Below are 23,629 nucleotides of genomic sequence, written 5' to 3'. Positions count from 1 at the left end.
GAACCCAAATATCCCAAAAAAGTGCATTTTTGTGCATAGCTCTTCGCCCGATCGTGAAAAGTTGGATTTTTGAGGGTCCATGGAATAAAAACAGGCAGTGCCTTTGATTGGAATATAACGGATTAAACGGATAAAAACTTGAAATAAATTCGTATACATTCGGTAAGATTATATTCTTTCTCAAAATCACTTCCCTTTTTAACCCACCGCACAGTGAGGCACTCCTTGGACAAAAAGAAAAAAACTATGTGCGATTTTTACAAAAGTAACGGTTACATCATATAGTCTAATAACCAAACCAATGGAAAACAAAACTTTTTTCCCATTAGGCAGAATAGTTTTTCTACAAAGTCTGCTGCAACTATGCATTGACAACAAGAAAAAATTAATTTTAGACAGCCTGGTTTTTTAAGTCCGAACGATTATTCTTCCTAAAAAGTACGGGTAACAGTCAAACAAAAATTTTTTTTGGGTTATCAAGAAGGTATAATGTTTTATTATCTGTTGCAACAATTGGCAGAAACAAAGTTAAGATTTTTGTTTTTAAAATAAGAAATTTTGATATCTTTTTTGGTTGCTCATATATTAATTTTTAAAGTCTGTTCATTTTTTCTTGCCCATGATAATTTTTGACTGAGGCCAATTTTCTTCGAGAAATGTGTTTTAAACATAGCGTTTTATTAATTTGTTTTTATGATGGAATAAATAATAAAAAAAATTGTTATACACAAATTTACTAAAAAACTTATATGTACATTTTTTGATACTTAGGAAAAACCTGCTCCAGGAAAAATCCTAAAAAGATTTGAGGTATGTAGATATGCAGCGTTATGTTATTCTATATTGTAAAAACTTGAGTCAGTATAAATTTTTAAAGACATTCAATAATTCAAGGAACATGATTTTTCTGCGGCATCCTTTTGACAAAAGTAGCGGCTTTTTTGCTCTAGCAACTAAACCAAAAAAGAAAAAAAAAAACACTTTTTAGCAATGAACCAAACGGTACTGGCAAAAAATCAAATGCAACTGCATAAGCCAAACAAAAGGAAAATAATAACTTAAAGGTTATACCTCACCAGAGAAGAATTTATTTATGAAATCAAAACTTGTGTTTTATCTTAAGAAATTCTATGTTAAGCTAGTTTTGTACAAATAAATAGGAAAATGTACCTATAAATTGAAGAAAATGATTTTTGTCCAAATTTTGTTCAAAAGGCTGCACTGTGCACCGGTGCGTGCTGTGGTGACGGCAGGAAGACATTACCTATCTATTTTCGAAAAATTTATTAAATTGGCATATTATTATATTTCACTGTAAAATTAATTAAAAATTACATTCAAAATTATAATTTCTCAGTTCATTAATTCTGAATTTGAAAGAAATTTTGCTTTATTTATAGAAAAAAAAATTGATTTTTATACCAGGATTCAGCATTGCAGAAGCTAAGAAAACATTTATTTTTGTCGTTGCAACTTTCAGTATACAGTATTTTCTTATTACCTACTTGAGCTTATATTTTTTAAGCAAAAGCTCCTGGGTGATAAGTAGGTAATACTTTATACTTTTATTCGTTATACTTTTCGTACAGATTTGAGTCCAGAAAACTCGAAAATCTTATCTTAAAAAAATATTTATGGATAGGTTTACTAGATTTTGAAAGTCCATATTTTATCCATTTTAGTCGTATTCAAGTTTTGTGACAATTATGTTGAAAGATAAAGTATCTTCTTTTCTCCTTTACATGTTCAATATCTATAAATGCTCAAATGATAAAAACAGACCATTTAGAAAAAACATCAAAAATTTCGTTTTTTTTTTCTCTTTTTTGAATAGTTTTTCTGAAGTTTTTTTACAATATTTTAATTTAAAATTTTTTTAAAAGAATACATATCGATAGGAAATTTAATTATCTACAAAAAATTGCTTAATAAAAATTTTCAAATTCGATTTGCTTTTCAAGTTATAGATAAAAACTCAAAAAGTAACAGAAAAAGTCGAAAATATTGATCGTTACAAAAATTGCCATATTTTTATAGTTTATCCATAGATTTTGAAGAAAATTATATTTTTATCTCTGTACTTTACATAAAAACTATGAGGATTGGGAAGTTTTTGATTTTTTCTTTCAGTAATAAAGTTTTTTTAGCAGAAATTTCCTTTAAAAGCTCGATTTTTTTAAAAATGTTTTAATTCATTGCATTCAAACATCTGCAGTGACCCAGAAAAGTTATTCTAGTGTTTGTTGCTTATTTACTCAGCTTTCAAACGCCAGCTTTTCTGTTCAGATTAGTTATTTATTACTCAAGATAAAGCCCGAATACTAAGTAGGCTGGAAAAAAAATTGACAAAAAACTTTGAAAATTCATATCTCGAAAACTTATCCATCGTAATTTTTTTAAAAGTGATTTTCGAGTCCCTGAGGTCAAAGTTCGTTAGAAAAAAATAGTGGGATTGAGTGTATATTTTGGCTGTAAACAAGTGTTATGTTTCTGCTAAAGTAAATAAACAAAAATAGTTAAACGCCCCTCAAACAAACAGTTTCAAATTCTTAACCTAAAATTAACTAATGACCTAAAGCATATCTGCTGTAGGTCACCAACCTTTTTAGGTTCAACATAATTCACAATGTCAAGATCGACAGGTTAATAAAATTTTCTAAAATTAAATCATATTTACTATTATTTCACACGCTAAGCTAAATTTTTTTAATTTTTTAATTTCAAAAATAGATTTCTCCTCATTAAAAATTCAGCAATTAGTCAATATAGAAAAGGTGCAGCGCAAATATTGCTACAAAATTATAAAAAAGTGTGTGTTTAAACCACCCCCCTACATAGACTAATACCCAAATATGACATCAGAAAGCTTGTTAATCAATATTATTTGCTGCATTGGCAAAATTGTATAGAGGCTTCTATAATTTTTTTTTTATATTTATCATTCTGTCACTTGTATTTGCCAGTAATTATTTTTACACCAACATTTTTTAATTGGTCATCATTAATCAATAAATCGACAGAGAGGTGAATTGACAGTGCACAATGACATCACATCAAATATCACCTCGTCGTCGGTCGTCGTCAATTTATAGCTAAGAAATAGAAATAAATAAGAAAAAATAAAGGTAAAGTCGATAGAGATAAAAATGCATAAAATCGAAACATATTGAGCTTCATTTGACACAAATAAACACCTCATAGGACGGTGACTTATAAATCTCAAATGTCATCACATAATTTACCCTTTTGCGTCGTCATTAGTTTGTTGTTGTTGTTGGTTGTTATCGTCGTTCTCATCGTCATCGAAGTCGTATAGTCTTTAAGAAGTCATTGATTCCATCAGAGGATTTTCAATTACTAAGCCGTATATTTTAGCTGTCAGTCGAAGAGCTATTTCATGTAACATAAAACCTGGAACACGACTTATTTTAACTTGACATATAAACAGAATAAATTTAAGAGTGAGTTAGGGATTCATAAAAAAAAAAAATATAAAACCTTAAAAAATCATTTTCAAATTTACCTTTTTTTATTCCATTACCTTTAAATCCATGTTTTTTATATGACAACACCTTTAATAAATTTTGTCTCATCTGAAAGCTGATTGTTTCACCTTTTATATGACACTTCAATCATATTTCTATCATGCCTACAAAAAAAGTTTACGGTACTTCCTAAACTGGTGGCTGGTCATCGGCAATAGATCTTCACAGGTGTTTTGAGGTGATTTTTAAGTTTTTCAATTTAATATTGTTTGACTTGTAGAGCACGTACCGTAATGTGTGATATATCAAATGAAAGGTAATACTATCGGCATGCGTATTAAAGTTAAATCAAATTTGTATGTGCTTTTGATCAAAAGATATACGTGTTTAGAAAAAGAACATCTTTGCACCATTATCTCAGGATTTTGAATATGAAATTAATTGCAAATTTTTCCTGTCGCTGTTTTGACAAATAGTGTTTCAAATCACTAACATACTTTTTTTTCAAATAATGTCACGGGTGTTTTCAGGTTTCGCTTGAATTTATTGCCAAAGAAGATCCTAATCCGTGACTTTTTTTCAGGAGCAAATACATCCGACACCGGAAAAACCTTCATTTTTTTTTTTTCAAATTTATAAATTAACATACCTTTTTTTCTTCCATTTCGGAAGAGTACAGAAGGGGAAAGAGGGTACAGATTTTCTGTAAGGTTGACTGAACGCACATTTAACAACGATATAGTTAAACGGCAAAAGCATACATAAATAAAAATAAAAAATAAAACAAAAAAAAAACCTCCTAAAGAAGCATGTTAAGGCGATTAAATACAAATTTTACAGCAGGTGCACGCAAACAATAAAATGTACCTTCAGCCATAGTGTGTGTAAGTTGGTATGTTAATATAAAAAAAAAAAGAGACTTCAAGAGTGTTTCGAATTCACTTTTAATTTCACGCCAAACCATTGCGCGGACATTTGAAACGTTTTTGTGCCTTTGAGAGCTTTATCGCCAATAGGTTTTACATCACCTTTCCGCTTTAATCTGATGGAACGCATACCAAACTCGCAGATATTTATCGGTGGAGAGCATGCTTCTTTCGGACAGACAGACGCAGCAGATAAACACCATCCAAGGCAGACAGATAGATATGCGCGTTGAACGTTAGCGCAACAAACTTCCGGAATATATTAAATTACTTTGCGTTTGCGAGTCTTACTTTGAAAGATTCCCTTTCAGGCTTTACCAAGGAGAACGAAGTGTGACCATTTGTATGTTTTTTTTTTATATTTTTCATACAAAAAAAATAATTTGAGAGCAGTGTGGTTTTAACTTGTGTTGCCTAAAACTAAAAAAAATATATTAAGTCGGGAATTTGAGAAAAAAAATTTCTGGTTATAAAAGTAGGATTTTATAATTACCTATGTTATTCTCCCAAATCTTTGTAATGTCTGAACCGATTTTGTCTAATTTTTTTTGACAGTTTCTCCTTACAAGTTTTTTAATATTGGATTTAAAATATGACGGAAGAAATATTTTTTAATATATAAATTTCTATAATATCAACTTATTCGTTTGAATAAGACTAATATTTTTAAATATGTTGAGGTTTAGAAAAAAAAAAACACTATTTAAAGTAACAACAACGAAAAACATGAAAATCTTTATATCAACTCTTTTTTAGTCCCACGGCGCACAGTGGGTCACCTTGTATGTAAGGCCGGAAAAAAACTCAATTAAAACTAAATTACTGAACTAATTTTCATGAAATTTGCAGGAAAGGTAGCCAGTAGCAAGACAAATCTACACTAATGCCACGCCCAATTCAAAAAAATTGAATTCACTTCTTTTTCGCTAAACTAATTTATTTTAAGACTATTTACAAAAAAATTGGTTCAAACCTTGAAATTTTAAGGTAAATAGATCATTTTGAAACTACTTGTATTTTTATCAGTTTTCAATATTTTTCAACTTTGAGCGATAATCTCCAGGCCCACAATTTTTTTTTTTTTTTTTTGAAAAACAGTTTTCATTTTCTGATTCTTCAACTAATTTACTGTTAGAAACACGTGTAGTGTCAAAATAAATCGTACTGCCGAAATATGCATTTTTTTCAACCGTTTCCCCACTGGGCGGTGGCGCGACGTTCTCGGAAATACCATTTTGACTTAATTTATGCTTTTATGTAAAGGTTATTATAAAAAACACATTCTTGGATTTTTAAAAAAATATTTAAATTTTTTTTTTGAAATTAAAAAATCAATTTTTTGAAAACGGGTTGGTGAAAAATATTGAAATTTCGTTTTTATATGTAAATAAATTATTTCTTCAAAATGGCATACCAACTTTTTTTTTTTTTGAAAAATGTTAGAAAATTTTTATGGGTTGGGGTCAAAATTCTGCCGGGGTCAAAATTCTGCTTTACAAAATTCTGCTTTCAAAATTCAGCTTTTCAAAATTCTCTTTTTCAAAATTCTGTTTTTCAAAATTCTGCTTTTCATAATTCTGTTTTTCAAAATTCTGCAAAAAAATAAAAAAGGGTTTGGAAAATGTTAAAAAGCGCGCGCTTTTTAACATTTTCCAAACCCTTTTTTAATGTTTTGCAAAATTCTGTAAAATCATCTTCTTTAAAAATTATCTACTTATTTGATAACTTACCTACATAATTTGTCATTCTTTGAATGCATATTAATTTTTGTTTTATAAATGAATAAATTTGAAAATATTAAGAAAAGGTTTACAATAATAAACATTTCCGAAAATAATTCAAAATTTTTTAATTTATCAAATAAAGATGAAAATTAAAAAATTTGAATAAGAAAAGGAATGTTTTGTATTAAACAACATCGGTTCCAATAAGTTATAGATTTTATTTGAAAGAAAGTAAGTCTATGCATTTTAAAAAATATTTGCGACACTTAAACAAAAAAATTTAGGAAAGTATAAATGTTGAATTACATTAATGAGGTGTATTTTTCTTTAGTCAGCGCATATGCTATAAAAAAAAAACAGAATTGGCAGAATTTTTTTGTTCAAGTATATAATGCTAGCAGAATTTTGAAAAGCAGAATTTTAAAAAGCAGAATTTTGAAAAGCAGAAGAGAAAAAAAGCAGAATTTTGAAAAACAGAATTTTCGTTAAAAAAGCAGAATTTTGAAAAGCAGAATTTTGAAAAGCAGAATTTTGAAGCCAGAATTTTGAACCTATCCCAATTTTTATATAAAAAAAATATTTTTTTTAAAAAACGGCTCTAACGATTTTCGACATTTTTTTTCTTTTACTTTTAATATAAGAGCAAGTAGGTGCGACCCCACTCGTGCAATTTTTTTTTTTGTTATTTTGTAGTTTTGTTAACTTTTTATAATTTTATTTGAATTTGTGTTTCAATGTAGTTCTAGCTTTAATTTACAATCCTTTTTTATTTTTATTTCAGTACAACCATTTTTAAATTTATTTACAAACAGTTAATTGTACCTCAAGTTACTGCATTTACAAATATAGACTGCATTACTTTATAGTACTTATTTTGCATAAACAGAAACAGACATGTCCACAAAAAATTTAAACAAATTGAAATTCTATGATGTATTGAGATTTCTAACAAATACCAAAGCACCATTTGAATTAAATTCTGTTAAATTTTACTTTTACGAGTAGCAATGAAATAATATCAAAAGCAGACTGCAAAAATAATTGAAATTCAATTTTCAATTTCAAGCTCTCTTAAAAAAAAAATTCAGAAACCATGAAATTAAAGAATTAAAATTCAGAACACAGAAGTGCAAAATATTGTCATACATCCAGAAGCCACACCTAGGCATAAAAAACCAACCAATTTCACAAATTTCAATTTGAAATGCTGCTGGCTCCGTATTTTTATTTTTTTTTTAACAAAACTTATTTGAAATAGATTTACGAGCAACAAAACTTTATTGGTGTTTGCAAATTCAAAACGAAAAAAAATTCATGAAAAAAAATCTATAATAGAAAAGTTCAATGTACACGAAATATCTTCCCCTTAGAAAAAAAAAAACCTATTGTAGAAATGTAAATATTTAGATCAATATGAATGTGTGTCGTATCTTTTTTTGTTAACCAAATAAAAAGCTTTAAAGGTGAAAAAATGTGCTAAAATATTCGAGTATATTCTCCATCGCAAGTACAAGGTTGTGCCGGGTTATCTAGATATCTGCTTTTTTAAATTGATTTCTATTGAGATAGTAGATATATAAGTTTTAACCCTATTTTCACGTGACATTTTTTTCCACTTTGAAAGTAAAAGATTTTTTTCTGTGTGATGGATTTCTATAAAAGTAGGGCAAACTAAGTTAAATATTTACTTTTTTTTCGTTCTTCAAAAAGCTTTAAAAATAGTCAAAAAATTGAAGTTGATTCAAAAAAAATTTCAATTGAAAATAATTTGTTATTTTCTAATAATTGTTTGCACAAAAACCAATAAAGTTCTATGAGCTCTTCAAGGAGTTCCCTTTAAACTTGATTCATTTTGAACAAACAACTAAAAGTATACTTGGAAGCAATTAACGAAAGAAATGGAAGAAAAACAAAAACATTCTCAAAATACTATTTTTTGGTTCTGAAAATAAAAGTCTCAAATGTTGTAGTTGATGGATGAAGATGATGAAATAAATGAAAAGGTAAAAAACTAAAAGAACAATAAAATTCAATTACACTCGTAGAATAATTGAATGTAAAAAAAAGAAAGAATACAAACAATTTAATGGGCCAGTGAAAAAGTTGTTGTTTTTTTTTATTATTTCTTTCTTAAGCAGTTTTATAAACAATTTACACCAGCTAGATAAAGATGATGAAGGCTTTCAATAAGGAAAAACAAACAATAATTTCGAGTCTTTATGATGAAGAAGAAAAGATAACAATTTATACCCAGAAAAAAAGTAGCTTTTGAGTTGGAAAATTAAGTGGAAAAAAGTGAAAATGATAATGAATTTTTATTTCAGGGTTATTAGATGGCGCTTATTTAGAGTAATGATCTTGTTTTTTTTTATTTGAAAAACCAAAACATAACAACATAAAAAAAGAACTTTTGTTATAAGTTATCTGAAAAGCCTCTTAAGGCCCAAGAGTTCTTAAAAAGATTTGTTGTTAATTTAAAAAGATAGTTTAAAAATACATCCATTCCATTTATTCACTGTGGTATAGCTCGATTTTAAATGGGATTGAAATACTTCCTGTTTTGATCAATGAAAATTGACGATTTGTTACAAACGTTACCTTGCATATACATGCATAAATCTTTACACTAGGAAAAGTGGACTAAAGCTTCAAAGCTTAAACCGCACCCGCATACATTTGTTGATTTGATGTTGTTGCATTGCAATGAGATGAAAGCAGTTGGTAAAATTAACCAGAGCACAGCATAGTGAAAATTCACACCTAAATTATGCGGACTCGACTTTAATATTTTAAGTAAGTAAGTCACACACAAAGAAGGCGGTAAATTGTTTGAAAGTAGGTATGCAATTATCCCTAATGACATGACAACTATCATTGAATTAGTAAAAATAAATGAATGCGAATAAAATTTTAACTGCTTCAAGAATGCTTCAAGATTATGAAGTAACCCAGTGTTTTGCGGGGTTTTTAAGACAATATTGACCTACTTAAATGATGTATAAGTCTATAAATCAATTATATACTTCCAAAAAGTGTCAAAAATCCACAAAAATGTGTATCAGAACTCCCCTCTTTTAAAAGAATGTACGTTAAAGGTGCTCAAACATGTTTTGGAAATGTATAATAATATGTACCTAAATAATGCGGGAAAAATTTTTTTTTTAAGAATATTTTGTAACTAGATTTTGAAAATAAGGTACTCAATTAATTTGTCATTTAATAAGTTTTGTAATTTAATGATTTTTAAAAAATTAAACCCCCTTAAATTTTTAAAATATTCTTTATGGAATATTTTAAAGCCGAATTACGATGAATTTCAACTGGTTTTTAGAGAAATAAACAAATAACTATTCAAAATTGGTTGCTGAATATTTAATGAAGAAGAATTAAAATTGTACGTATTTTTCTTTACTTACTTAACCCTCTGTAGGCACACCTCTTTTTTGTGACGTGATAGGCACACGGGTGCGAATTTGGTTTATATTTTTTCATGTCGCTAAAACTTTTTTCGGTCACAATATTTTATAGAAAATCAAGTATGACATTGATGTAGAATATTCTGAGGAATTTGAATATTGTATTCACAATTCGGAAAAAAAATATTTTCACCTTTATAAAGAGACTTTTTTGTGACCACTTTTTTGAAAAATCGTAATTTTTTTATTTTTGTAATGCCAAATTCGCACCCGTGTGCCGACAGAGGGTTAATAAATTGTTTTTCTAAAATTCGCTCCATTTTATAGGAAGCCATTAAAAAGATGAGAGTTTAGCAGCATTGTGAATTTTTTTTCTCCCTACTAAGTGGGGCATAAGTTCGCAATAGATGGAATAAAAGTTCACCTCAGTACTGTGTGAACTTTTGCTTTTGACTTTAGGCCTGTGGAATTATGACACTCCACCGTTGAGTTTCTAAGGTATAAAAGCATTTTCATCTTTTAAGTTTTAATGTTATAATCTTCCAAACATTTATTTTGTTGTTTATTTGTTTAGAAAATTTAAGTATAAAATTTATTTCTTTTATTTAGTATAAAAACATTTATTTAATCAATTTTAATCCCTAAATAATAAAAAATGTATAACGAAGAAATTTTTTATAAATAAATTCAAACACTTTCAATAAAAAAACCTAGGTATACAATTTTTGAAAAATTTTTTTTGTAAAAATTCGGCTTTAAATTAAAAAAAAAATAAATGAAAAACACTTACAAATTGCAGCTGTATTTTTTTCGCTTTCCCTTAACAAACTGCATCATGAATCTGAACCTTACAACTTAAATTATAAAAGCGAGTTGGTGTGTTTTATTCTGATAACACTTAAAAATATATTTATACATAGACATACCTATTTGATTATTGGAAGAAAAAAATAACCTACAAATAAAATTCAAACCCTTTTTTTTCAATTTTCAGAGATAAATATTTTCAGGAATAAAATTTTCTAAAATGACCATTTTTCAAAATTTCTTTATCTTATCATGATATATTTTACTATACCTAGATTTTACACTGTCTTTAAAAGTTATAAAAAATCTTGCTTTATTTTTACTATCCATCTGTCAAAGCATCACTTGAAAAACTATTCATTCATCGAAAGAGGACTTTATTCCATTTCGTCTTCCTTGTATAAACCATTTTCAAGTGTTTTTACTGTTCTTTTGTTGAAATTCAGGAAATGTCATTGCATTCACGTCATTCAAAGAAAATTCCATTAACAAAAAAAAAAAAACCCGTCTTACAAAAAAACATCTGAACCCAGAAGAGGAGCTTTCACATCAATCCTTTTCAAAAGCAATTAGTTACGATTGCATAGCCACCACTAAGCACTAAAGGATACATTTTTATGTGAATAAAAAAAAGCAACAAAAAAAACAACAACAATAACATTTTTTGTGTTTTTTTTTCTGGCTATTGCACTTTTTTATTATTTTTTTTTTTTTGTTACATCATAATTCTGCATAGGAAAAAAAGAAAGGATATAATATGCATACCCCAACCTCAGATTCTATTTCGCCTACTGCCCCATAGAACAGTATTTTTTTTAAGGATTATTATCATTATTATGTATGCACACACCGCACACAGGGTACACACGACGACGTCAACGACGACGGAGACGATTGTTGGCGCAGGCTCCACAATGCCAGACGCCACCAAGTCTACGCGATAGATTTCTCTATCTATAATGTTGCAGGAAATTTTTATATTATTTGTGTCAAAAGTACGAAAAGTCATTGACATCCCTGGTTTTTGTATAATACACATATAAAGCATCAGAGCCCTCCTTTTCTTCACCTCACTTTTATTTGCGGGATAAAAAGTTTTTTTTGAAAAAAAAATATCATTGCATTTGGAAAAAAACACACGTTGCACAGGATATGTAGACTTAAAGAGGACCATTTTCGTTTTAAAATGTGGCTAAAATAGTTTTTGTGTCTCTATGGCCTAGAATTGAGGTCATTGATGTTGATAAATGTTTAATCTTCAACAACTTGAAAGTTTTAAAAACTTTAAAACACATATTTAATAGTACTGAAAGAATTATTGTACTCTGGACAAATCAAGAAGAAAAATCAGCTTTTTAATTTTTTTTTTTTCATTTTTAGTCCAATTTTTCGGTCCAAACACCCCACTGTTAGACAACTTAAGGTCTAGTTATTTTGTTGTTCTGTTATTGTAGCCTTTTCACTGCGAAAAGCAAACAACATAATTTCTAGTTCATGGGAAGGGTAAACAGGAGAAAATGGATGTGAAAAATAAAACAAAAAAAACGAAAACTACAGTTAACATTTTCTTTTTTTTACTGTTTTTGCACCCTACAAAAATAAAAAAAAAACCCTTGCCTTGCTCACCCGCTATAAGTTGAAAAGGATGCTTGGTAAAAAAGACTCCATGAAGTGGAAAACTTTTTAATAGAGTTTGCTCTCATTTTGCCTGTTTTTCGTATTTTGAACTGTAAAAGGGAGGAATTTTTTCAACTTTTTTTTTTTTTCTTGCTGCCAAAAAGTTTTTTGAGTTAACTCAAAAAAATTGTAGTTGATATAGGAAGTTGGTTGTTTTTTTTTTTTTAGATAAGAATTTCTGTTGGAATTCCAATCTATCAGATTTTGTTTTTTTCGTGATGATGGTTTTGACAGAAGCATCAAAAGTAGTTTCCATTAGCTGAATTTAAATTGTCTTTGACAGGGATTATTTGGGAAGATGGTAGAAATGCTTTTAGTTGGATGAATGAATAGTTTGATGGATTACTTACCAAATAAAAAAACCTTGATATTTTTTCATTATTTAAGATTTTTATTCTTCCAAGAAAAGGGAGTAATATCTTCATCTTTTATATTTCAACAAACTAATGGTTCCCCTTGTTTCCAATGATACTGATTAATCCATATTTTTTGTTAGTTTTGTTTTATTTTTTTTTTTTTTGTTATGAAAATGAATTTTAATGTGTCAACAACATGAAAATAAAACAACAAATAATAGAAAACTATTTGTGCCATCTGTTGGACAACATAAAAGGTGTGTTTTTTCACCACAGCTGAAAAATAGATGGTTCTTAATCACGCGAGAGATATAAATAATCAAAATCTTTATCATTTGGTTGGAATGTTTATTATCCTATTTTTCTATTGAAATTAACATAAAAATGTTCAATTTAATCAAGATAAGACCAAAAAAGAGGCCATTTAGCTGTCTATATTAGTAAAGCCTAAGAATTTGGAAAATCAAATTTGCATAGGTATAAAAAAAAAATGTTTATCCTAGATTTTCAGAAAAAGTTTCAAGATAATGGAGAGGGTTAAGATTGTTATTATTTATTTGTAATTAATGTTTTTTTTTAGTACCTAACTATTTTTGATTCTTGAAAACATTATATTTTTGAAAAACAAATACTAAATTACGGTAATATACCTTCACAGATTACCAATATAAAAGGTAGTATCGAAACTCGGCATTTTTGCATAGAAGATTTTCAGCAGCCACAGTGTTTAAAATTTTGCAGAATTAAAAAAAATATTATGATTTAAAAATAAAAAATTAAATGATCTTTTTGCTTTAAGAATAAAAAGAAACTCTTTTAGCAAGTAAGCAAATGGCATACTTTATTAAGAAATCAAAACCTTTAAAGAATATGTTTCAATTTTTAAATATTTTAAAATCTTATATATAAAAATGAGTTCGTTTAGTGTGTGTGGCCGATAAACTCGCGTTTGGCTGTTCCGATTTTGGTAATTTTTTTTTTGTTTGAAAGGTATTAATATGTAGATGGTTTGTATCAAAAAAAAATAATACCTTTTCTCGCATCTTTACATAGCTGTCAATTTGTACGAGTAAAAAAACACTCCCGCTTTTTAAAAATTTTAACTAAGCTAAGTTTGTAAAGCTTTCAATTTAAAAAGCCTGATTTTGAGTGAAACAAATAAAATTATTCGCCCTGTGACATTGAATCCACATATGGACTGCACAAATAAAATGTATATTCCATCTCTGATCTTCATTGAGGACACGTGTTTGATTATTGCGAGATGCGAGTAAAGCATTGGAACAGTTGGGATTGGTTGTTCCAAATCGTGCAGACCAAGATGTATTTTATCAGAAATACTACGCGAAAGGCAATATAATTAATTAATACGTTGAATAAATTAAAAGTATTTGTGCAAACCAATGTGCCGAAGTTAAAAGATCAACAAAAGTTATGGTTTGTATCTTGTGCGTTTGTTTGTGACCCTACTCCTAAACGACTAGACAGATTTTTCTGAAATTTTGTAAATGTGATAAGATCTATCCGTTACAGGTTTTGTTTTATAATTTGATCCGGTAGGTGGCGCTGTTTTAATGTTATAGACTGATGGAAAAAATAACTTAAAATCAACGAAAATCACGTTGATTCAACTATTTTTCAGAATGAACATCTTTAGTTTAAAGTGGTTTGCCGTTATAAAACATCTTTAAACCAAAGTTGTTTCAACTTGGAAAAAATGAATCATTTTATTAAAAAAAAGAAAAAATTGGCAGCCACTGGGGATCGAACCTACAACTCTTGGATCTCCAGACGAATGCTTTAGCAACTCGCTGTTGATAATAAAGGTGTTAAAATGCAACAAAAGCTGAAGTCCGACAAAAATAAAAAAATTTCTTACGTTGTTTCAATTTTAATTTAAAGATGTTTCATGTTAGTTTTTTCAACATTAAATCAACGTTGAACGTATTACATTTTACGTTGCGTTTTTTCCCTCAGTGTAGGCAAATTCCATAGGTGGGGTCGAATGACTGGACAGATTTTTGTGAAATGTTGTGTTATGAAACATGTTTTGTTTCATAAATTGAACCCGGAAGGTGGCGCTGTTGCCGAAATATGTATAGACAAATTTCATATTTTTTGAGTCCGAAAGACTTAAAAGATTTTAGTGAAAGTTCGTTTGTGTGATCCATTATAATTGTATTCGGTAGGTGGCGCTGTTGTCAAATTATAGGCAAATATTCCATATTTGGAGTTCGAAAGACCTTAACGCTGTTGTCAAGTTATAGTTAAATTCCATATTTGGAGTCCGAACGGCTGTATAGACTTTTATGAAATTTTTTGCGTTTGATAAGGTTAATTCGAGACAGGTTTTGTTTTATAGTTGGACCTGGTACGTGGCGCAGCTGTCAAGTTATGAGCAAATTCAATATTTGGGGTTCATATTCAAGGCAAACATGATTTAACTCTTTAAAATGTTATTTTCTCAATTAAAATTGTTTACCACTAAGCTATCTCACAGTTGAAAATTGGTATGATAAACTGAAACTTAAAATTTGCTTAAGTTGTTTCAACTACCAATTTATTAATACAATTTCCACATTAATTTAAAATGATTTAATCGTTTAAAGAAAATATTTTAATATTTAGACGTATGCATAGAATTAAGACGGAATCTTTTCATTTTATTTCGGTTTTTTTACAATTTACAGAAAAAGATCGCTACTTTTTGGATTTTCTAAATAGCCACAAAATATCAAATTTTAGTACCGATTGCAAGTGATTCAGAGGAGTTTGAGACACATAAGATTTTGTTTTTAAAAACATTTTTTTACTATTTGACCCGTGCTAATACCAGAAAAAAACAGTGGCATGCATACAACATACATATCCCCTGGAAAGCAAAATTATTATAATTCCATAGGGTCTGTTAAGGACATATCACCAATTTGCTTTCCGCTGAAGATTTATGTTGTTGTACCTTAATAATAATATTAATACACACCCCAATTAAAATTATAATAGCTGTCAAACAAATGGTTTGCTTTTTTTTACACTTTTATTGTATGTTTGTGCTCCATATATCAATATGTGGCCCGATTTTTTTTTGTATTGGAAAAGGTTAACACATTCCAAAGCCAAAAATTGAAAACAAATACTAGAAAAATGCGGAACGAAGCCCGCCACACCGACTGACTTATTTTCTTAATTTTTTTTTTAAATCAAAGAGGCATAACAGGAGAAGGTTTAAGGCAAAAAAAATTTAAGATTTTATAGGGTAAATAGGGGTAACACGACATTGAAAAAAGAGGCTATTTTCTAAACGGTAAGTCGTGAAGAGTTGACTTTTTTTAAATGACAGACAAATTTATTCAATAGTTAAAAAAGGTATTGAAAAAATTCTAAAAAGTTTCAAAACCAAGCTGTGAAGGTTTTTTTGCAGTCATAGACCTTCGACAAAAGTCTAATTAGAGGTACGCAAAATTTTACACAGAAATTTGAGTTACACCATTAAAAAGATATTTAAAAAAAATTAGGGGTCTAAAACGGGTTTTTTTCATTTTTTGTATTTTGAAATAAAATTTTTTGAAAAACAACCTTATTTTTAGGGACATTTTTGAGTAGTCTTTTATTTTTTTTGGAATTTTTAAAAGTCTGCAAAAAATCTCAAACTTATAGGATACATATATAGGTTTTAATCATGCGCATGCAGGAGTATTTTGCATAGGCAACTTTTGCTAAAAATTTAAAAGTTTAAAAGTTAACATTTTTAAACTCATTTTATGAACTTTTCAAGTTTTGATCCTCTTTTTCATTTGAAAGTTAACTAGCTATGTACAGAGTCGAAAATTAGAAATAAATACAAGAAATGGCGGAACGAAGTCCGCCGGGTCAGCTAGTTTCTTATAAAAAGTACGACAAAATTAAATTTTAATTATTCTTTTATCATGACAGTGATCAGCCAAGTTCTCTAAAAACTTTGGCATTACGCCCTTATTTACATAAAAAAAACAAATTAAAGTTCAGTAAATATTTTCGCTGGTTTACAGCCAAAATGGACACTCAATCCAACTATTTTTTTTTACGAACTTTGACCTCAGGGACTTGGAAATCACTTTGAAAAAAATTGCGATGGATACGTTTTCGAGATATGATTTTTCAAAGTTGTTTGTCGTTGTTTTTTCCAGCCTACTTAGTATTTGGGCTATATCTTGAGTAATAAACGACTAATCGGAACAAAAAAGCCGGCGACTGAAAGCTGAGTAAATAAGCTACAAACACTAAAACAAGTTTTCTGGGTCACTGTAGATGTTTAAGTGTAATGTATTAAAACATTTAAAAAAAATCGAGTTTTTAAAGGAAATTTCTGAAGAAAAATGGTTCAAAAAGACCAAAAACAATAGATCTTGAAAGTCCATATTTTATTCAATTTTAGCCGTATTCAATTTTTGTGAACATTATGTTTAAAGATAAAGTATCTTCTTTTCTACTTTAGATGTTCAATATCTATAAATGCTCAAATGATAAAAATTGACCATTAAGTAAAAACATCAAAAATATTGTTTTTTCCTCTTTAATGAATAGTTTTTCTTAAGTGTTTTACAATATTTTAATTTGAATTTTTTTTTTAAAGGATACACATCGATAGGAAATTTAATTAGCTACAAAAAATTACTTAATAAAAATTTTTAAATTTGGCTTTCTTTTCAAGTTATAGACAAAAACTCAAAAAGTAACAGAAAAAGTCGAAAATATTGATCGTTACAAAAATGGCCATATCTTTAAAATGTATTCATAGATTTTAAAGAAAATTATCTTTTTGTCTTTGCCAGAAAGTGTACTATACACGAAAAATATAAATCGAAAGATTTTGATTTTTTCTTTCAGTAATAAAGTTTCTTTTGCAGAAATTTCCACAATTTTTTTTTTTATGTTTTAATACATTAGACTTAAACATCTGGAGTGACCCAGAAAAGTTGTTCTAGTTTTTGTTGCTTATTTACTTAGCTTTGAGTCACCTGCTTTTTTGTTTCGATTAGTCTTTTATTACTCAAGATATAGCCCAAATACTAAGTTGGCTGGAAAAAACAACGACAAAAAACTTTGAAAAATCATATCTCGAAAACCTATCCATAAATATTTGTTTAGATAAGATTTTTGAGTTTTCTGGGCTCAAATCTATACGAAAAGTATAATGGCACTTGGTGTCCAAAATTTTTTTATTTTTTTGTAAACTAGTGTAATCAATCACAATAAATTTTTTGTTTTAATTTTTTCATTCAAGAAATCGAATGTTTTACTCTGCTTATATATAATTGAAAATACTTTTTAAAAATGTGTTATTAAATATTGTAGGTGTTGCCGTTCTGTAGACAATCTTTCGGTGTTTTGTTCAGCAAGAATATAAAACTCCTTAATGACCGCAAACATTAGAAAAAATAAAACAAAACAAAAACGATTTTTCTTTTATAATATTTTTACATTTTATTTGGATGCATTTCAAACCAATTGTGGTTCATCCTCAGCAATACACTAATTTGACAAAGAAAAGAAAGAAAAAGGAAAGTACAAAAGTAAAGAAGAAGAAGAAAATTGAAGAAAGCTTTACATATAACAATTAGAGTAAAAGAGAACATTTAGACTAAGTTAAACAAAGGTGACATAATATTGCCATTATCACTGTTCATGACATTGTTGTTGTTGTTAATATAAAGACTTTCATATGCATCAAGTCGGCGGTTGTTGGTAACATGTTTTATCAGCTTTACATCTTCCAATCTCACATTGAAATGGTTGTTGGCGAGGGCGTGTGCAGCGACGGAGGATTTTTCGGGTCTGTTGTACTTGATGTGATTCGAGTGTTCGTTGAATCGGACACCAATACTTCGCTTTGTCTGGCCGATAAATAAATACCCTAAATTCGGAATTCGATTCCATAAACTTCACCTATGAATCTGAAGAAAACCAAAAGCTAAATTTCTTAGACTTAACCCTGTCAAGAAAAAACGGACGAATTGAATTTGCCATATACAGGAAACCAACAACAACAAACAGGTACATCACTAACGACTCATACACCCCGATTCAACATAAACTCGCTGCCTTTCATTCGATGGTCCATCGCCTATGTAAACTACCACTTTCAATTGCAAACTATGCCACCGAGTACAACCTATTAAAAGATATTGCTGCCATCAATGGATACAATCCATTTATTATCGATCAATTGATAAATAAACACAACAAAAAACTCAAAAAATCAGAATTAACAACTCTATATAAACAAAATAAACAACTTCACGACAACAACAACACAGAAAGAGCATCAATGACGTATTTCCCACCCATCACAAACAAAATGCACACAAAATTAAAACAACAAAATATAGAATGCGTCTACTCCAGTAATAGCAAAATTAAAAACATGCTTGGATCAACCAAAGACAAATCCACAGTTGTAAACAAATCGGGAATTTATCAAATTAAATGTGGAGACTGCAACGCTGTTTACATCGGCCAGACAAAGCGAAGTATTGGTGTCCGATTCAACGAACACTCGAATCACATCAAGTACAACAGACCCGAAAAATCCTCCGTCGCTGCACACGCCCTCGCCAACAACCATTTCAATGTGAGATTGGAAGATGTAAAGCTGATAAAACATGTTACCAACAACCGCCGACTTAATGCATATGAAAGTCTTTATATTAACAACAACAACAATGTCATGAACAGTGATAATGGCAATATTATGTCACCTTTGTTTAACTTAGTCTTAATGTTCTCTTTTACTCTAATTGTTATATGTAAAGCTTTCTTCAATTTTCTTCTTCTTCTTTACTTTTGTACTTTCCTTTTTCTTTCTTTTCTTTGTCAAATTAGTGTATTGCTGATGATGAACCACAATTGGTTTGAAATGCATCCAAATAAAATGTAAAAATATTATAAAAGAAAAATCGTTTTTGTTTTGTTTTATTTTTTCTAATGTTTGCGGTCATTAAGGAGTTTTATATTCTTGCTGAACAAATTAACGCGACTGCAATAAAAGTTCAATTTTCTTTAAGAACATTGTTGGTTTTTCCATTAAATTACAAGTGTTCCTTAAAGACTCTAATTAAATCTTTCGGTATCATTTAATTTATGAAATTTAAGCAAAAACAAAATTTTTTGTTCTTTATTTAAATTTAAGAAAACAATACGATAACAGCAACAGCGGCAATTTTTAACCATTAGAGTTTAAAGTATTTTTAATTACCGACGTTTGAAAAAAAGATCATCAAAATCTATTTATTTATTTATTTATTTATTTAGTACAGCTAAATACTAGCTTCAACTTACATTAATTTACAAATTTTAACAAAACATTATAACATTATATTAGGTATAAATTACAAAATCGAGTAAAAATTTGATTGAAATTTAGGAGATAAATTAAGTGATTGGTCAAATAAATTATGAAATCTATTATTGAAAACATTAAATAAACTGAACATTACATTTAAAGGAGAAAAACGTTCGTAATTGGTACGATAGTTTGAGATTAATATACTATTGGGGACATTTCTGAAATTGCGTTGAGGAATATTAAAATTAATGCGAGACAAAAGGTGCAAAGAGTCTATTTTCCCATTAACTAATTTTACAATGAACAAAAAACATAAATAAGACCTTCTATTCTGAAGACAAGGCATGTCAATAAGTTTGAGTCTGTATATGTATGGGGGGAGTATGTAAGGGTTGTCCCATCCTAAGCCTCTTAAGGCAAACCGCAAAAACCTTTTTTGAACTCGTTCTAGCCTCGCTATGTGACACTCATAATGAGGTGACCAGTCCTGACAAGCGTACTCTAGGATGGGTCTGACAAAAGTTACAAATAGCTGTTTTGCAATAAAAGGATCGGAAAACTGACGTGACTCTCTCTTAATCCAACCGAGAAGCGAATTGGCTTTATTGCTTATGGAATTGATGTGTTCAATAAACTCCAGTTTAGGATCAAATAAGACACCAAGAACAGAAACTTGACTTACATTCGACAAGGAAACTCCATTTAACAAATAATTGAAAGGAATTTTAGATAGTTTTCTCGTAAAACTCATAAAATTACATTTATTGACATTAAGAAGCAAACAATTACGAACACACCAATCGAAAAATGAGTTAAGGTCACACTGCAACATTTCACAATCACGAACATTAGAGACGGTTTTAAAGATTGTAACATCATCCGCATAAATAAGGCAATTTGAATGTTTCAAGACGGATGGTAAGTTATTTATGAATATTATAAAAAGTATAGGGCCCAAATGGCTGCCTTGCGGTATTCCAGAATTAACACAAAAGTATTTTGATGGACAACCATTGAAAAGCACCGAGTATGATCTATTTAATAAATAAGATTGAAGCCACTTAACAAAGTTTTCATTAAATCCAAGAGCTCTCAACTTACTTAACAAAATTCTATGCGAGAGTTTGTCAAACGCCTTGCTGAAGTCTGTGAAGACGCAGTCTAACTGTTTCTTAGTTTTAAATGACTCAATACAATTTTCGGCAAATTCCATGAGAAAAGTCACAGTAGAGCGGCCTTTTGTAAATCCGTGCTGATTTGGGACAATAACTGATTTAACATAGAAAGACAAAGATTCACAAATAAAAGCCTCAAAGAGTTTCGGAATAACCGACAACTTTGCTATAGGTCTATAGTTTTGGACCTCGTCTTTTTTCCTTTCTTATGTAGAGGGATAATAAATGATTTTTTCCAGATACAAGGAAATACACAAGAAGATAACGATAAATTAAAAAGTACAGAAAGAGGTGACAATAATTGACTTGCACAGTTTTTATAACAATAGAAGGTATACCATCAGGACCAGGTATACAATTGTCGTCAAGATTAGATATAAACTTTGAAATATTGTCAGTATTTATAACAAAGTTTATATCAGTCAAGTATGAAAAAGGTTTCAAAAAGTCAAATCTTTGACAATTTTCGTCAGAATTATCACAGATCGAAGTATCACAGTTTAAAGTATAACAGTCATGGCTAGACATTTCATTTGACTTTAGAACAGATGGATATGGACACGAACTTTTTTTACTATTAATAAATTTCCAAAAATGTTTAGGATTCATTTTGAGATCTCTTTGCACCTTTTGTAAATATTCCAGATACTTTAAACTTGTAATTCTATTAAAGTTATCTCTAGCTAAACAAAATCTGTTAAAGTCTGCTTCACATCGCGATAGCTTGTAGGCTAACCAACATTTATTTCTGTAATTTTTAAGGTTTTTTACTTCACCATCGTACCAATTTGGGACAGAAGATCTCGATTTTATAACAGAAAGAAAACAAGAAAACAATCAAATAAGATATTATAAAATTCAAAGACAAGAGAATTAACGTTTAAGCAATTATTTAAACATGACCAGTCAACAAGAGATAAAAGCATATTTAATTTAACAAAATCAGTTTTTTTTAAATTAAAAGTATACAAATTTTCAGTGAGATCATTATGAAAATGATCAGAGTCAAGAAAAAAAAAATCGGAGAGGTTTGGCCGGGTTCACTAATATTGCCATTTTTTGAGTTTTACTTACTCCATTAAATGTAGAACAAAGTTTTGTTTTCTTCATAAAAATAAAAACCTTTTTATATTATAGCTTAATATGACATTTTATTAATACTTTTGTTTTCTTTTCTTTCAGGTAAGTCAACACTGGTTGGATTATAGTTATAATAACAGTACTATTATAGGTATGCTAAGGAAAATAAAAAAATTAGTTTTCAACTACCGAGAAGTAACAATTATTGTTAAAAACAATCAAATTAATATTTTTGCAAAATACAAAAAAAAAAAGGTTCCACAATAAGACCTTATTTTATTTAAATAGAATCACAAAATGAATAAACAATAATTAAAACTTAAATTCTTTACCTACTTCTGTTAAAAACTTTTAATCTGTTATATACATATTTTTATAAAAGCCTTTAAATTTTTTTTTATGAATTTGAATGCATTTTTATGTATGAATAGTTTCAAAACTGCTGCTAGTGAAAAACTAGTATTTTTTTCGGAATCAGCAAACTTATTCAGTCAAAGAAGGCAAAAATTATCATAACATTATCGATTGGTTAGATTATTTGGTCAGCGATCAAAAGTTTTTCTGCAAGAAAATAGTTACGTATACGTCGCAGTGACCGACAAGTCTTTCGATTTCTCTCTCTTTATGAGATACCTAAAACTAAACATATTATTTATAAATCACACAATTTTTTTACTAACTTTTGAGTCTTTCTAAGTAGTACGTTAATAGCCTTGTTTTGTAATAACTCAGTTCTTAGCTCAGAGAAATCTTGCATGGCAAACATAAACAAAAGTATTCGATTATTGTACATATTTTAACCTTCAACAACAAGGAATTATTGATAAATAAATAAAAGTAATCATTTGTTATTTTTTACAATATAAAATATTTCCTCAGCTAAGTACTGAGTTACCATAAAAATACGGCTATTATACCATTTATATATATAAAGGATACTTCCTTATGTTTCTAAGGAATGTCTGAGAAGTAAAAACATTCCTTACTTCCCTTAAATTTCCACATCTTTGATCATCCTGTATTTACTCGCCATAGTCCACCCTCATATCCAACCAAACGATTTATTACAAAATTTATAAGCAGAGCACTGTCATTAATATGTCTGCAATGCGAAAATCACCCTTATTCTTAGTATTATTTTGCAAAAGGTCCTTTTGCATTTATTATGTTCACCCTCATTATTGCCAATCCCACTCATCACTACACAGTTATTTCCTGTGTGTAGTTGTTTATACGTTTTAAGAAGGTGGAGCAGTAAATGACAAGCATTTCCTCCACTACACTGGCACTCAAACTATATTAACTGCAGAAATATCTATAAGAAGAAACTCAAGTTTGAGCATAGTCATTATTGGCAGGGAATTGACAGGTGATACAAATTAAAGTGCCGACAGAATATTCAATAAGAAAAAAACAAAAGTTTCAAATTCAAAGACATAAGTTTCATTGACCTCAAAATGGTGTTATTTCGATGCACTTACTTTGTAAGAAAAGTGACATTTAAAACGTCACTTTGACACGAAGAACAATAAGAAAGATTATAAACACTAGCCAATTGACCCCGTTAATCAAAACGAAAATGAAAAAAAAAGCAAAAATGTCAAGTTTTTTTTTTTTTTTCTGTGACATCTTTATGCATTTTGAGGGACATTTTTGTGT

At 28.8% G+C, this 23,629-nt stretch overlaps 1 protein-coding gene across 2 annotated transcripts in view; it reads left to right on the top strand.

The window, feature by feature from the left end:
- Positions 1-23,629, top strand: part of LOC129906777 (uncharacterized) — a 124,751-nt gene that overhangs the window by 20,763 nt on the left and 80,359 nt on the right. The window contains exon 1 of one of the 2 annotated variants that reach the window (XM_055982692.1): positions 96-162. The exons of the other annotated variant lie outside the window; for it this stretch is intronic. The gene's annotated coding sequence lies outside the window, so the exon portion shown is untranslated. Of the gene's footprint in view, positions 1-95; positions 163-23,629 lie in introns of those variants that run through there. 2 annotated transcript variants of the gene reach the window in all.

Source organism: Episyrphus balteatus, chromosome 1 (genome assembly GCF_945859705.1).
Source record: "Episyrphus balteatus chromosome 1, idEpiBalt1.1, whole genome shotgun sequence".
Taxonomy (NCBI): Eukaryota; Metazoa; Arthropoda; class Insecta; order Diptera; family Syrphidae; genus Episyrphus; species Episyrphus balteatus.
This window is presented reverse-complemented; position numbering and strand designations above follow the sequence as displayed.